The sequence below is a fragment of the Tachypleus tridentatus genome, chromosome 1 (genome assembly GCF_004210375.1).
Source record: "Tachypleus tridentatus isolate NWPU-2018 chromosome 1, ASM421037v1, whole genome shotgun sequence".
NCBI classification, from domain to species: Eukaryota; Metazoa; Arthropoda; class Merostomata; order Xiphosura; family Limulidae; genus Tachypleus; species Tachypleus tridentatus.
The window spans coordinates 168,792,039-168,806,901 of NC_134825.1; the positions used below are offsets into that span (position 1 = coordinate 168,792,039).

The following is a 14,863-nucleotide window of genomic DNA, read 5'->3' on the forward strand; positions in this document are numbered from 1 at the left end:
TTCTGCATCCTGTGGAAATTATATTCTCTAAGACACCACAGAAATCACAGACGAAAAACTATTTTTTATCACCATAGATTTTACAGTCAAGATAGTCTTCAACTGTGATAAACTAATATAATGTCATAACCTTAAATACTGAGCTAGGACTAATACAGTATCTAAATACTATAGATTTTATAGTCCTAGCATAAAAAGAGGGTTAATTATAATAGATTTAAAATGTCAATATAAAATGTAAAACAACGCGTGTTTTACAACTGACAGCCTTACACGATTTTCATGTGGTTAGAGTGTTTCATCCAGTGTAGATTTTACGAGCTTTCAAACATTATTTAGTCATTATATATCTATATACTTTGATAAGTTCCACTTACTATGTAGATTTTATAGACTTAGACCGTTTTTACGCTCTATAGAATAATAAAAATTAAATTACTAAAGAGTTTGTAACCTCAGACAATGTTTATTCATTGCAGCTTTTTAGAAGCTAACATTTTATTTACTACAATATAGCTTTTAACAATGTGTACAATATTTATTCACTATATATTTTATAGACTTAGACGATACTGATTCAGAATAAATTTTAGAAACTTAAACAATGTATGTTTACTATAATATAGCTTTCAACGACATGTATAATATTTATTCACTATATATTTTGAATACTTAAAGCCTAAGTCTTAGTCAATGTTTATCCACTACGGATTTTACAGTCTTAAATAAAGTGTTCACTACAGATTTTACACTTAGACAATGTCTATCCACTACAGGTTTTACATACTTAAACAATGTTTTATTTATTATATTTTTTATAGACTTGAACAAAGTTTACTCACTACAGAGTTTACAAACTTTTACAATATTTATTCACTATATATTTCACAGACTTAGACAATATTTATTCGTTATAGCTTCCATAAACTTATACAATGTTTAATTATTCCAACCTTTATTGACTAAAACAAGTCCCTTGATGGGACAACGGTAAGTTTGCAGATTCACAACGCTAAAATTTGTGGTTTGATTCCCCGCAGTAGACTCAGTAGGAAAACCTAATGTGGCTTTGTACCAAAACAAATAAATAAGTCTAATAAAATATTTATTCTATGTAGTTTGTTGTTTTGAATTAAGAACAAAGCCACACAATGGGCCATCTGTGTTCTGCCTACCACGGGTATCGAAACCCGGTTTTAGCGTTGTAAATCCACAGACATACCGCTAAGTCACTGGAGGGCTTATTCTATGTATCGTATAACAAAGGAAACATGTATAACCACTTAATAAGCTAAAAATATCATTGACTAATGCAAGTTTTAGTCAGTATCTGTTTTATAGTATACTAGATAATTTAATGTAGGAAAAGATGTAGAATTTTCAAGAAGAGGATTTTGAGTGAATATTGAATAGTGGACAGTGCATGGCATTCAGTTAATACAGTGTTTCTTTAAAATTTTGTAATTTAAACGAGAGAGCAAATTTTAATGCGATAACACATATCTTTATCGTTGTTTGGAATTTATAAAACAAAACAAAAACATCACCACATAACATGGTGTAAAGAGTTCTGAAAAGTAGGGTTAGTGAAGTTCAGAAACACGAACATGCAGTACTGCCACATTTTCTGTCATGGCAATTTCCTGAATATTTATTACTGATTTTACTTACAGGATCAGCAACCACTTTCGTTCAACCAGACATTGTATCGAGACAAATAACACGTGCTCGCACAGACGAAGCAAGTGAGAGATGGTTGGTGCAAGTGGTTTTAAGGTTTCATCCGAGTTAATGTAAAAATCAACATTCTTATCTAAAGTGTTTCTGAAACGTTATGTTTTCTCACTATAAATAAAATATTAGTTTTTCTTAGTGATAAGTCTTTATGAAGAAATTTGGTTGTTTATCTAGATTATTTTTAAAGAGGTTTATTATACGGCATGGAAAATCCTTAGATGTCTCCTATTATATGCCAACACTTGAAGCCAATCTTCTGGTATTTACTCAGCAAATAGGGATGCTTTACTTATAACGTGAGAAGGACAAAAAAGCTTAATAAACTATATCTTAGACTATAGTTAAGAATCACTCACTAGCGAAGGAAACGTTTTTATTCCTAAACCACTAAAAGCAAAAGTATTATTCTTAAAGTTAAGAATAAACAGCAGTTCAAAATATTTGTCAGCTAAATGCTTTGATATTACCTTGTAGTTGGATATATCCAATCATTAGTTTGAAAGTTTTGTCTGTATAAAATAATTGTTAATATTGTCCTTAGAAATCAAAAGTAGTTTGAAAACTCAGTTGATTTTGAAAAAAAGAGAAAGAAAGAAGAATAAGAAGTGGGGGAAGCAAACTATATATTTTGTTCCCCCAGTAATTGAAGCAGGAGGCACGTGCCCATTCCGTGTTACATGTTAAGCACAGCGTGTTACAGTTAAGCACACCTGCCCATTCCGTGTTACATGTTAAGCACAGCGGGAGACACCTGCCCATTCCGTGTTACATGTTAAGCACACCTGCCCATTCCGTGTTACATGGGAGACACCTGCCCATTCCGTGTTACATGTTAAGCACAGCGGGAGACACCTGCCCATTCCGTGTTACATGTTAAGCACAGCGGGAGACACCTGCCCATTCCGTGTTACATGTTAAGCACAGCGGGAGGCACGTGCCCATTCCGTGTTGCATGTTAAGCACATCTAACCACAAATAGTTATTTACTATCAAGCATTTACTTTAACAATTACATTTGACTCTTAACTAAGTTATATAATCTATCAACTACTAACAAAGAGAAACCTAATGTTAGTATATCAATAAGTTATTTAATTTATTAACTACTAACAAAGACAAAATTAGGGTTAGCAGTCCTCTAGCTTATTTAGACTATCAGCTACTAAGAAAGACATACCTAATGTTAGTAGTTCGCTGAGTTATTTACTTTATTAACTACTAACATAGACAAGCCTGAGGTTGGTAGTTAGTTACGGACAGATCATTAATACTGGACAAAAGGAATCAAACAAAAAAATTGGTGATCAAATACACAAGGAGTATGATTATGAAAGCAGCTGCAAGTGGTTTAAATACGCAAGTATTAGAATACGAAACATACATAGTAGAACCGATCATTAATACAAACACCAGTAACTCAGTCATAGTAGCTTTATTATCACACGAAGAGAGGAAGATGTTTTTGACTATTTCGGTTAATCTTCATGTTAATCAAGAGAAAGACACTGTATTACGTGTAGGGAGTTTCTGAGCAACTTCTGTACTCCGTACGTGTTTATTCTACGAACTGGTCGTGCTGGATTGAGACGGGTAAGCAATAGTTAGAATCATGAAACCCTGATACAAAGACGGCTATAAAATCTCCATAATTGTGATATTATGATGTTATATCATTGGCGTTGAAAAAAAATGCGAGGGAAGCCCTGAAGTTAACATGGTTGTATCTGCTATGTTCACCGAATGATGCCGATAAAGCCAGCCTAGTATTATAAAAACACAAAGATAAAACACTTAAATTTAATAAGTCCGTTTACAAACCAATAAAAAATCAATATACATTCCAAATGTTAATACTAGGCCTATCATAAATGTATAACTAATTTGGCACATGTTAGACCCTTACAATAAGATGTTGTATTTTTCGTGAAATTTAATTATACTGTGCAACAACATTCTCAAGAAAGAAATTGAAATGTTACAACGAACAGTTGCATATGATACTATTTAAACGATTGCAAAGTTTGGTTTAAATTTCACGCAAAGCTACACGAGGGCTATCCGCGCTAGCCGTCCCCAATTTAGTAGTGTAAGACTAGAGGGAAGGCAGCTAGTCATCACCACCCACCGCCAACTCTTGTGCTACTCTTTTACCAACGAACAGTGGGATTGACCGTAAAATTATATCGCCCCCATGGCTGACAGGGCGAGCATGTTTGGTATGACCGGGATTCGAACCCACGACCCTCGGATCACGAGTCGAACGCCTTAACACGCTTGGCCATGCCGGGCTTGTTTTGAAAAGTCCAACGTGTAGTAAACTGAAATAATATGGGTACGGAATTCGAAAATACGGAAAGCTATATCAGAAAACTGAGTTTATGAGGGAATGCCTATATATAGACGCAGAATGTCAAAGTAAATGTTTGTTAAACTAAACGTTATGGTTATGATCAGCAAAATATCATAGAACAAAAATAGTTTAGTGGCTCTTTATGGAATAAAACAAACCAGATGAAGCGTTTCTTCAGATAAAAAAAATACTAATTCTAACCCTCTTTGTTACATCTAGTAAACCACAAACAAATATTTCAGTATTTCAATGTAAAAGTAAAAAACTCCACGTGAAAAAAAGACTCCTAGCGATCGTTATAGAAAACGAATATTTCTGGATAGATCAACTGTTCATTAAGTTCAGAATAGTAAATGGCAAAAAAAAAAACTTAAACAAATCCACTATTTAAGTAAACGCCATTGTGATTAAGTCATATGTCATAATGCTGTAATATAATATATTTTCTGTCACTTTCCAAAGTTTTGTGGTGACAAGTTTGAGGGTTCAATCCCCGCAGGGACACAACATAGATACCCTGCTGTATTTAAATTAGTCAGATCAGAAGATGCAAACGTTTGAAGTACTGCTTCTTTTGTCATAAACATTGATAAAACCTGACTATATATGTAAGTTTAAGAAGAAAATTTAAGAAAGTTTTAGCGTTATTTAGTGAAAATCAAACACGGTGATGGTTAAGAATATTAAATCCTGTGAGGAGAACTAGATAGTTATTGTCAAGACACTCAGTTATTCTTTTAAAACTTAAATGTTGTCACTATGTAAGCTATTTAATGAAAGTAAAACTGTTTTAATCTCTAAGTAAACCTTAAAGTTACTTAGGCTTAAATAAATCGTATTTTTAATGAGCCTGTAACCACAAACAATAAGTGACACGTCAAAACATATTTGAAATTTGTGTGAGGGTCAGTTGTCACAGTTGTCGTTCGTCAGTTTTAAGTAAATCCAACTAATAACCCGTTATACAACATTTTGTTAATTGGTTTCAATACCAAATTCATTAGAATAATTTACTTCAAGTTTAAACAGAATCGAAATAATTTTATAGATAATTTATGAAGTAATTCAAGGAAATGCTAGGGTAGCCATGCATAAAACTGATTGTTAATTCAGTTAAAACATCTCAACGAAGTTGTACTAAAATGAAAAATTCTGGCAATTCTGGATAGCAAATACTACTAAGTTCTTGAGTCACTAAAAACAACAACAATTTAATATAGTTTTATAAAGGATGTATGAAGTTATAATTAAACAAATCCTTCAACCCAATAATTCTGGACATTGGATGTCACCTTTTGAACTTGATCAAGAGTTGTCAGTAGGTCATAGTTTATGTCCTCACCGACAAAAGAATCGTGTTTGTAGTTGTGATGACTCATGATGAACTTTCTAATCCACTGTGCACCTGTCATGAGTTTTCCAGAAGCACGTTGTTGTATAAGCTTTAAGTAGCCATCTACAGCAATGATAGAATCGTGAGTACCCTTCTCACGAACATACTCTCGTATGATTGGAATAATGCCAGGAAATATACCTTCTGACCCGTTAATTATCTCATCAACAGATGCACGCTTCAAGCTGCTATTGGTCTGTTTAATACTATGCTCTAATTCTGTGGTACAACTTACATCTTTTTTTATCCAAAATCTTTCTTCCAAAACAGCATTTCGCTTTTGTGCAACCATAAAATTTTCCTGAAGCTTGCTCATAGGAATAAGCCAGTTCAATCTCTTCTCCATGAAAACTTTAGCGAAAAGTGAAACGAATATGGCATAAGCTGCATTTTCAAAATCTGTTATTTGTACGTCCATTGCCTTGAGCTCAAGACGCCAGAAAGCTTTAGCTGAAGGGTCAGGAACTTTGAAAAGCACTGCTGCAATGTACGAGCTCTGTAATACTGTCAGCATATTGCTGGTTTCAGTTTCAGTTTCTTCCAGTTGTTCCCAACAAGCAAAAGCGGAATTCTCAATAGGGATCGTGCTAGCTGAAGTGCAAGTTGTGAGTCTACTCCGTGTGAAACGAGTTCTTGGTAAAATCTTTCATCGATCAAAAGAGGCAAATCATTAAACTCGGAACCTTCTTTAGACAAGTACAAAACGTTTGATTCCCATCGAGGCGTATTAGGTAGTTTATAGTTCAGTTCTTCAGGGTGGAATACTTCTGTTCTGGACCTATCGTCACAGTTGTCAGATAGTGTCTGCCACCTGCAATCAAGTTCTGTCAAGTACCCTCTTCTGACTGGACAAGCAGCGCTCAATGCCATCATTATTGGAGCCAAAGGCACAGCTGATCATGCAGAAATTTGGATTCCTCCAAACAGGATGCTTGTAAGGTGACTTGCAAGGCACAGCTACCGAGTCCAAACATTCCACAGTCTTCATAAACATGATTTGGTTTGGCAACTTCTTTCGATTCTCCATCGTCACCGAGTGCTTGTAAATCCTCTATGTAAGGATCTGGTGTATGCGTGTCTTTAAAAATTGGAATATTTACCATGCCTCGTGTTTCTCTCCTTTTTTGAGAATTAATGACACATGTCCTGTACACTGTGTTATCCTGACACAGAGATTCATCTGGTATAAATAAGGATCTCAAGATACCAGAATCTGGTGTAGGGTCATACGATGGTTCGGTGAAATATCTACACCCAAACCGTGGGAACATTGTTAACGTTAAGTAGGTTTCATTTTCTCCAAGGTTCGCTAACACTTCTTTTCTTCGTTCTTTCATGTTTTTCTCAACTTCATCACAGCACTCCAAAACATCTCCATATGGCTCTTTGGGGCAACTCTCTAACATAGATTCCATGACTTCGTCCGACCACAAACCAACCAGTGACTTGCTCTTTTCACGCAAATTCTTTAAAATTTTGGAAGCGCACAAATGTAGTCTTACTGTTTTACTTTCTTGGTTGAGCTTCATAATATGGCCTTCAATCTCGTCACCCCACATGAACGGATCATCTCTTCTATACTTGTGTTGGTTGTAGTGGTAAATAAACTGACGACATGCTAGATTTCGCACTTTATCTACGTGTTCTAGCAATTCTTCAAAATTTAGAGGATGTGGGTTATTTAATAATCTCATGACGGTGTTGGTTATAGCCTTTCTATTAAAAACGTTATTTAATATATGACTTGGTTTTCGGGGCGTGTCGCCGTTAGTAACGTTCAGTATTATATGCCGTATGCGACCTTGTGCTTCAACGCTCGATTCAGATTCTGCGCAGTAGAATGTTCAAGTTCCCTTGATAATTGCTGTAGTTTATAATTTCTCTTCTCTACTACCAGGGTAAGCAAGTAATGGTTACATGACAAAAAATCATCGCAGACTTTGGATACATTAACTTAAACAAACAACTAAATATATAGAGTTAGAGAGATGACGACAATGAAAAATATATTAGTTACATCACATTTTCAAGTTTGCGTTTCAAGTTATAAGCTATTATTATTATACGTATTTATTGACTTACCACTGTGTATTTTAAATTTGAAAATGGCGCTCCATATGCCAACACAAGCGGAAACATAATTTTATGTTTGTGTTCTATTTCAGATGTATCTTTCTTTTTTACACTTCAAAAACTGACAAAACATTAGATTGTAATGTATTAATCACACAAACCAATGTTTTAAACAAAATCTAAAGCCAAAATCACATAGAACTTCGATTGTATGTACAAATTATCTGGTCCGCCATGGCCAGTTGGATTAGGTACTCAACTTATAATCTCAGAGTCACAGGTTCGAATCCCGTCACACCAAACATGTTCAGACGTGGAGGCGTTATAATGTGACGGTCAGTCCTTTTATTCATTAATAAAAGAGTAGCCCAAGAGTTGGTGGTGGGTAGTGATGACCAGATGCCTTCCGTCTAGTCTTACTTTGCTAAATTAGGGACGGCTAACGCAGATAGCCTTCGTGTAGCTTTGCGCGAAATTCACAGCAAACTAAATAAACAATTATCTATTCGTTAATTTGTACTCAACTCCGTAGGAAACAAACTTCTAGTTGACGAGTTTTGACTCAGCGCAGAAGAAACATAAATGTTACGAGCGAGGTTTTAGTCAATTCTAGACGAAACGCACATGTTACTAACAAATCTTTACTTCACTCCAGACAAAACACACGCAACTGACGAGTCTCTCAACTCAAAACGAAAGAGACATCTAACAGACGAATCTTTACTCAACTATAACTGAAACAAACATCCCACTGACGTCTCTGCATATCCATTTTAAACACTGCAAACTTATAAATGCCGATTAGCATATATTAAAAATAACTGATGTTTCTCACATAGAAAAACTATACGTGATATGATTTAGCTACATGTTTGCACTGAACCAAACTTTTACACAGTTGACAATCCTGTTTGTGCCACAGTACTTGATGAGAAACTACTTAATAGAAAATTCTGAAATAAACCTCACGAATTATCTTAGCAAAAATTATCCTTGAAAAACCCTTGTTTAATCCAACAATTAGTCATAACACTACTAAAACAACCAACTTGAAAGGTAGACAGAGAAAAACATAAAACTTACATTTATCACCTAAAAATTATTAGCGTTTTTAAAAGAAAGTAATTTAGAATTTACTGGTAGGTTTTGTTTATTTATTTTCAGTGTAAATCAACGTAATGGACTATCTGTGCTGTTTCCACCATGAAGTGGTTGAACCCTGGACTTCAACATGATAAATTTTTGAGCCTACCCCTAAGCCAATGGGAAACAAAATTTTATTGACTTAGCCACATTCAAATTCATTCCTTTCTAAGGAAAAAAAACAAGTTGTTACGCTTCGGTGCTCACTTTTTTTTTTGTTGTTGTTGTTGTTTCATTTAAGTGTTCTTATCACCAAAATAAGAAATTGTTATATTTTATTACAAAATAAAAATGTGCTATGATCAATGTTTAAGATATTCCACTCTGAAACTGCACTTTGCTCTGTCTTTCAATTGGTTGTTAGGTAATAGTGAAGTTATGTGGGTCAGCTAGTGAGCTGTCAGCTGCTATAAAAACAAAAGAAAAACTGTGATGTCGAGAAACCCACTTGTTGAGAAATTTATATGCAAAAACGGCTCGTTTGGGTTGAGAAACGTAGTTTACCTAGTTCGCTCTTCTACGTAAAATATTTTCTACGTAAAAAAATTGCAGCATATATTTTCTAAAGTGTAACAAGTTTTATAACACTATAATACACAAATACATTACGTTCAGCCTTATCAATTGAGTTATTGTTTCTTTAATAAAATATACTGTGGAAGTTTTATATTTTTAGCAAAATCTCCAAATATATACCAGATGTGTTGCTTTGTTATATGCTTATTGTCTATTGTAAATATTGTATCATTTCATTCATGTTTGTCGGTTTAAACGATGAATTTTGATAGTATGGTTTATGATCTTCAGACGTTTTGCCTCACAAAATATTTGTAATTTATGTATATTTGTCTTTATGTTCAGCATGTCTGTTTGTTACGTTTTACCACATATCAAAGATTTAATATTATAGGTTTGTTTTTTAGAATAATTTAGCTCTTAAATATATCGATGTTGTCATTCATTTCCTTGTTTTGTATACACGCTGACCCTAAAACTGATTACGTTTAAGCGAATCTGGCTCTAAAATAACAGACGTAGTCGGTTTAGTTTCATTGATTCACTGTTCATTTCTACGTATTCCTACGCCATTAGTTACGGCCATATTAGTAACAAAGAATGCAGACAATTTTCTGACGCACTATTTTTTAGACTATTCTATAGGCGACTGCATTAGATTATGTGAATGCATGATAGGAATATTTGACTTTTTTTATGTTTCGGGGTATAGTTTTAAACATTTCAATATTTTTTGTATTTTTCAACCCTTGAAAATAGCCATTATCCATAAAAATCTTCAATGAAGTAAATAGAATTAGTTCCACATTATAAATGATTTAGTCGATGAATGGTTGCACATCTTCTACGGTTAAATATAAAAACATAATAATAATAAGAGGAAATACCACTCATACTTACGTTTTGTCTCTTTAATGATTTGATAATAGATAATTTTTAATAATTATCATTTACGGATAGATTCCTTTTTTTTTGATCAAAACTTCTTAGCTATTGCAACTTTTTAAAACCCCTTCCATTTTTATAAATCAGCTGTAGGTTGTGACACGGCCCGGTATGGTCAAGTGTGTTAAGGCGTTCGACTCATAATCCTAGGGTCGCGGGTTTGAATACCCCTCGCATCAAACATGCTCGCCCTTTCAGCCGTGGGGTCGTTATAATGTGACGGTCAATCCCACTATTCGTTGGTAAAAGAGTAGTTCAAGAGTTGGCGGTGGGTGGTGATGACTGGCTACCTTCTTTTTAGTCTTACACTGCTAAATTAGGGACGGCTAGCACAGATAGCCCTCGAGTAGCTTTATGTGAAATTCAAAACAAACAAACATGCTTGTGACAAACCTTTAAGTTTTCTTACTTGAAACAATGACTGCACTTATGGTCTTAAAACAACTTGCATATAAACGTTTTAAGACGGCTTGACTAGATAATGAAAAAAAATACATAAATTTATGGGGTTTCTAGATCTTGTTAAAACGTCATACAATTGTAATAAAGTTTTTCTTTTCCCTATAAAACCGTATCAGTACTTTTATTTCCTAAAAAAATAAGTTAATTGTTTTCTAGTTACAATTTCCTCATCATAAATGAATGGCCCAGACATTAGAAATAGGCCCGGCGTGCGACTCGTAATCTGAGGGTCGCGGGTTCGCATCGCCGTCGCGCCAAACATGCTCGTCCTTTCAGCCGTGGGGCATTATAATGTGACGGTTAATCCCACTTTTCGTTGGTAAAAGAGTAGCCCAAGAGTTGGCTGTGGGTGGTGATGACCAGCTACCTTCCCTCTATTCTTACACTACTAAATTAGGGACGGCTAGCACAGATAGCCCTCGAGTAGCTTTGTGTGAAATTAAAAAACAAACAAACAAACAAACATTAGAAACAGCAAAATGTTATTACAAAAATGACATTATGTTACAAAAAATATTTCTTACAGGTTTATTCATTGGTAGATATTCGAACTCCAGACATAATATTTGGTTATTTTCTTCAACATTTCATTCAGTGATGGATGTAAAATCTGTGAAGCTAATGAGCAAGAAAAATTGCGTTTCTGTTGTTACGACTAATATTCCGCCAACATAAGTATGGAAGGTGAAGATGTCAAAAATGGCGTTCTTTTAACATGAATAATTATTATTGCAAAATTTATAAAATTTGTTTTCTATTATATTAATTACTTAGTTTGGGGTTTTTAGATAAATTACGCACGTGTTAGAATATTATTTTTTAATACAATAATCATTACGCACGACATATTCGTATTTGTGCTTGTGAAATCTGTGAAAAATACATCACTATTGTTAGTGGATCATCCAGACAATCATTTTAAAAATATATTTATTTACTGTTTCTTAATATGAGCACTATTTCTTCATTTTAAATAATGTAAAGAACTTTGTTTTGGAAAAGCCAATTTCTTTAATCTCTTCCAACAGATGGCGCTTATATATATATACACACATCTATTTATTTTATTGAAACCTTAAACTTTATTTCAAATACAAAATATTTTTTTATTTTCAATTTTACAGTATCAACGTTAGTTCAATAATATGATTAACAAAACTAATTTCCAAGTATATTGTGTTTGACAATTTATAATTCTGGACTACAATTTAACTACATAAATTTCAAAGCACAGTTTTTAATTGACAGTTTATTGGAACAAACTAAAGTCTTATTTCTTGTGTTTTATAAATATATTTTTACTAATACTTTAATTCATTACAGGTATAGTGAAATCTTTGAATATTATTATTAAATTCATTAACAGATTCGAAGTTTTAAAAGAAACCAAGATTTCAAAAAGTACTGTAAATAAAAAATGCATGTATTATTTTAAAATGTTGAAGAAATGTTCCTGGGAATATTTTAGATTCATACATATATGTACTTTATAGTGTTGTTTGGTTAGTCTTTTTTCTAGATATTGTATTAGGTTTTGAAAGCATTTTTTATTATCACTATTAATATTGAGTTTCTTGCTTGCTTACAATATCTGTTAATAGTTTTAGATATAACAATGTTGAGGTTTTATGGTTTGTACTACATTATACATTTAATATTATACTAAAAGATTAAATATAGTGATATTGATTTTCCTTGTTTCTTGTAAATTAAAGCCTATATTGTCCATCCCCACACCCCCTGTTACAGTAATAAAACTGAAACTTACCAACACTAAAATCAGGGGTTCGGTTCTCCTCAATGGACACGGCAGAAAGCACGATGTGGCTTTGCTATAAGAAAAACACACAAACACTCTTTAGTGCCATCTACCGGTAGGTATGATAATCATGCTGTAATGATGTCAATACTGCTGCTGGTGGGGGGAACCATTTATCGGCGTTCTTCATAGCTTGATATACATACATATAATTTATTCGTTTGTTGATTACGTTATTGACGGATACGTTATCGGAATGGATGACATGTCTTCGAGTTTAAAATAAGCTAGAGATTTTAGAATAATTTTCAGATTTGTTTAAGACTGAAACCACAGCTTAATTTGCGTAAATTACTGCAGGAAAATTACCATTGTTGTCGTCTGCTGCATTTGTAACTGATCAACTATCTCCACACCAATTGGTAAAAAAAAAAAAAGGTTATATATTACATTACATTTTCAATAAGTTCATATTCTTTGCCCTTTGTGTGGTTATAGGAGTTATGTAAGATAAAGTAAATACTTTCAGTATCAATAAGATTCAAATCCCTCATTCGTTTTACTTTCAAGTAAATTTATAGATAGATTGTCGTACTTTTTTAATCTGGTAAATAATGCGCTTTAAACTTATATTTAATCAATTAGTCATGATAGCTTTCTTAAATCAGAAAGAACTTGGCATGGCCAGGTGGTTAGGGTGCTCGACTTGTTATCTGAGGGTCGCGGGTTCGAATCCCCTTTCCACCACACTTAATCCCACCTTCAGTCGTGGGGTCATTATAAAGTTACGATCAATCCCACTATTCGTTGGTAAAAGGGTAGCCCAAGAGTTGGCGATGGGTGGTGATGACTAGCTGCCTTCACTCTAGTCTTACCCTGCTAAATTGGGGACAGCTAGCGCAGATAGCTCTCGTGTAGCTTTACGCGAAATTCTAAAAACAAACAAACAATAAATAAGAAAGCCGATCTCTGCAATTCTCCATTTCTCGCTGCTCGTGCCAATTTTCCTTGATCAAGCCTCTCATTTCAAGTTCATTTCGTATAATGTCTTTGAGCTAAATCCCGTGTTATTCTTTCTTTGATTTTACTCATCAGAATCTCTGCCAACCATCTCCCAGATCTAATTACACATTCAAAGTAGCGCATCTTCTGTTTCCTGCATATGTTTAATAGTGACTTTCTGTTTTTTGCACATTCCAATACTACGTCTTTAGTTCCTTCTTTGTAAGTAATCTTTATCATTCATCTGCAAAATGACATTTCAAATGCTTACAACCGTCGTGTTGTCTCAGCAGAAACTGTTCACGTATCAATCCCACATGAAATATTCTATTAGTCTATTTATACTTCTAGTGTGACATCTTTACTGAGTAATCCATCTTATAAAATGGCTATTTTTTGCCATTCTTATCCTTTATTTTATCTCTCTTTCGACTTGCCATGATTACTGATATTCGTTTCAAACTAACTAAACTATTCTGCTTGTTCCAAATCTGAAATTTATTCTGAAGTTTTATTCTCTCTCCTTTAGCAATGAGTTTATCAACTGACAGTTAGATCTCTTCTCTGTTGTCTCATCATCATAATTCTTATTACAGGTTCCACTTCCGTTAACCTTGATTCTGTCTGTAAAAGTAACTAACTACCTCTCTCATTAAACTCTCTACACACGAAACATCTAATATTGGTGAAATACACCACATATCCTCGTCACAAGCTTTTCTTAACCTCAAACTACCTACTTAGTTCTCCGTTAATTTGAAGTTCTACTTCCTGATTCAAGTAAAACTTCTTGAAGAGTTTGATATCTGTTTGATCTACCACAATCTCATACAGGATCTCCATAAACTTCTTAGGGTTAACCTTTTAAACGTATAAATGTTTCTCTGCACTTCTAGGGTTCTTTCACCTTATATAAGTTTTTTGTTGCAAAGCTGCACAGTGGGATATCTGTTCTTTGCCCATCGTGGGTATCAAAACCCGAATTTTAGCGTCTACGCTTCCAGGCTTACCGATGAGCCAACAGGAGGCCAAACTGAATATGCTTTAAGAAGTTGTTTTGAATTTAGCACAAAGCTACACAATGTGCTATCTGTGCTCTGCCCACTACGGGTATCGAAACCCGGTTTTTAGCGTTGTATGTCCGCAGACATACCGCTGAGCCACCTGGGGGCTGCTTTAAGAAACACTTCATCAAAAACACTAACAATACATCGACCATATAATATATAAACGATTAAAGAATTAACAACACATAAAAACTCGATTAATTTAAACAGGCCCAGCTTGTCATTTTCAAAGAATGAAAATATTACAAGTCTTGGCCACTATGTTTATACATAATATCTGCACACTGTTCTGTTCTGATATTACTGTCTGCATGAATGAAGTAGTTATTGAGTAAATGCCCAAGTAGTAATAAGTTATTTTTTTTAATTTCACACATTGCTACTCAAGGGCTATCTGCGCTAACAAACCCTAGAGG

General features: G+C 34.0%; 2 pseudogenes; both read right to left on the bottom strand.

Moving 5' to 3' along the window:
• Positions 1–5,334: 5,334 nt before the first annotated feature.
• Positions 5,335–5,898, bottom strand: LOC143233483 (glutamate--cysteine ligase catalytic subunit pseudogene; annotated as a pseudogene).
• A 454-nt stretch (positions 5,899–6,352) lies between these two features.
• On the bottom strand, positions 6,353–7,174 carry LOC143233487 (glutamate--cysteine ligase catalytic subunit pseudogene; annotated as a pseudogene).
• Between the last annotated feature and the right edge of the window lie 7,689 nt (positions 7,175–14,863).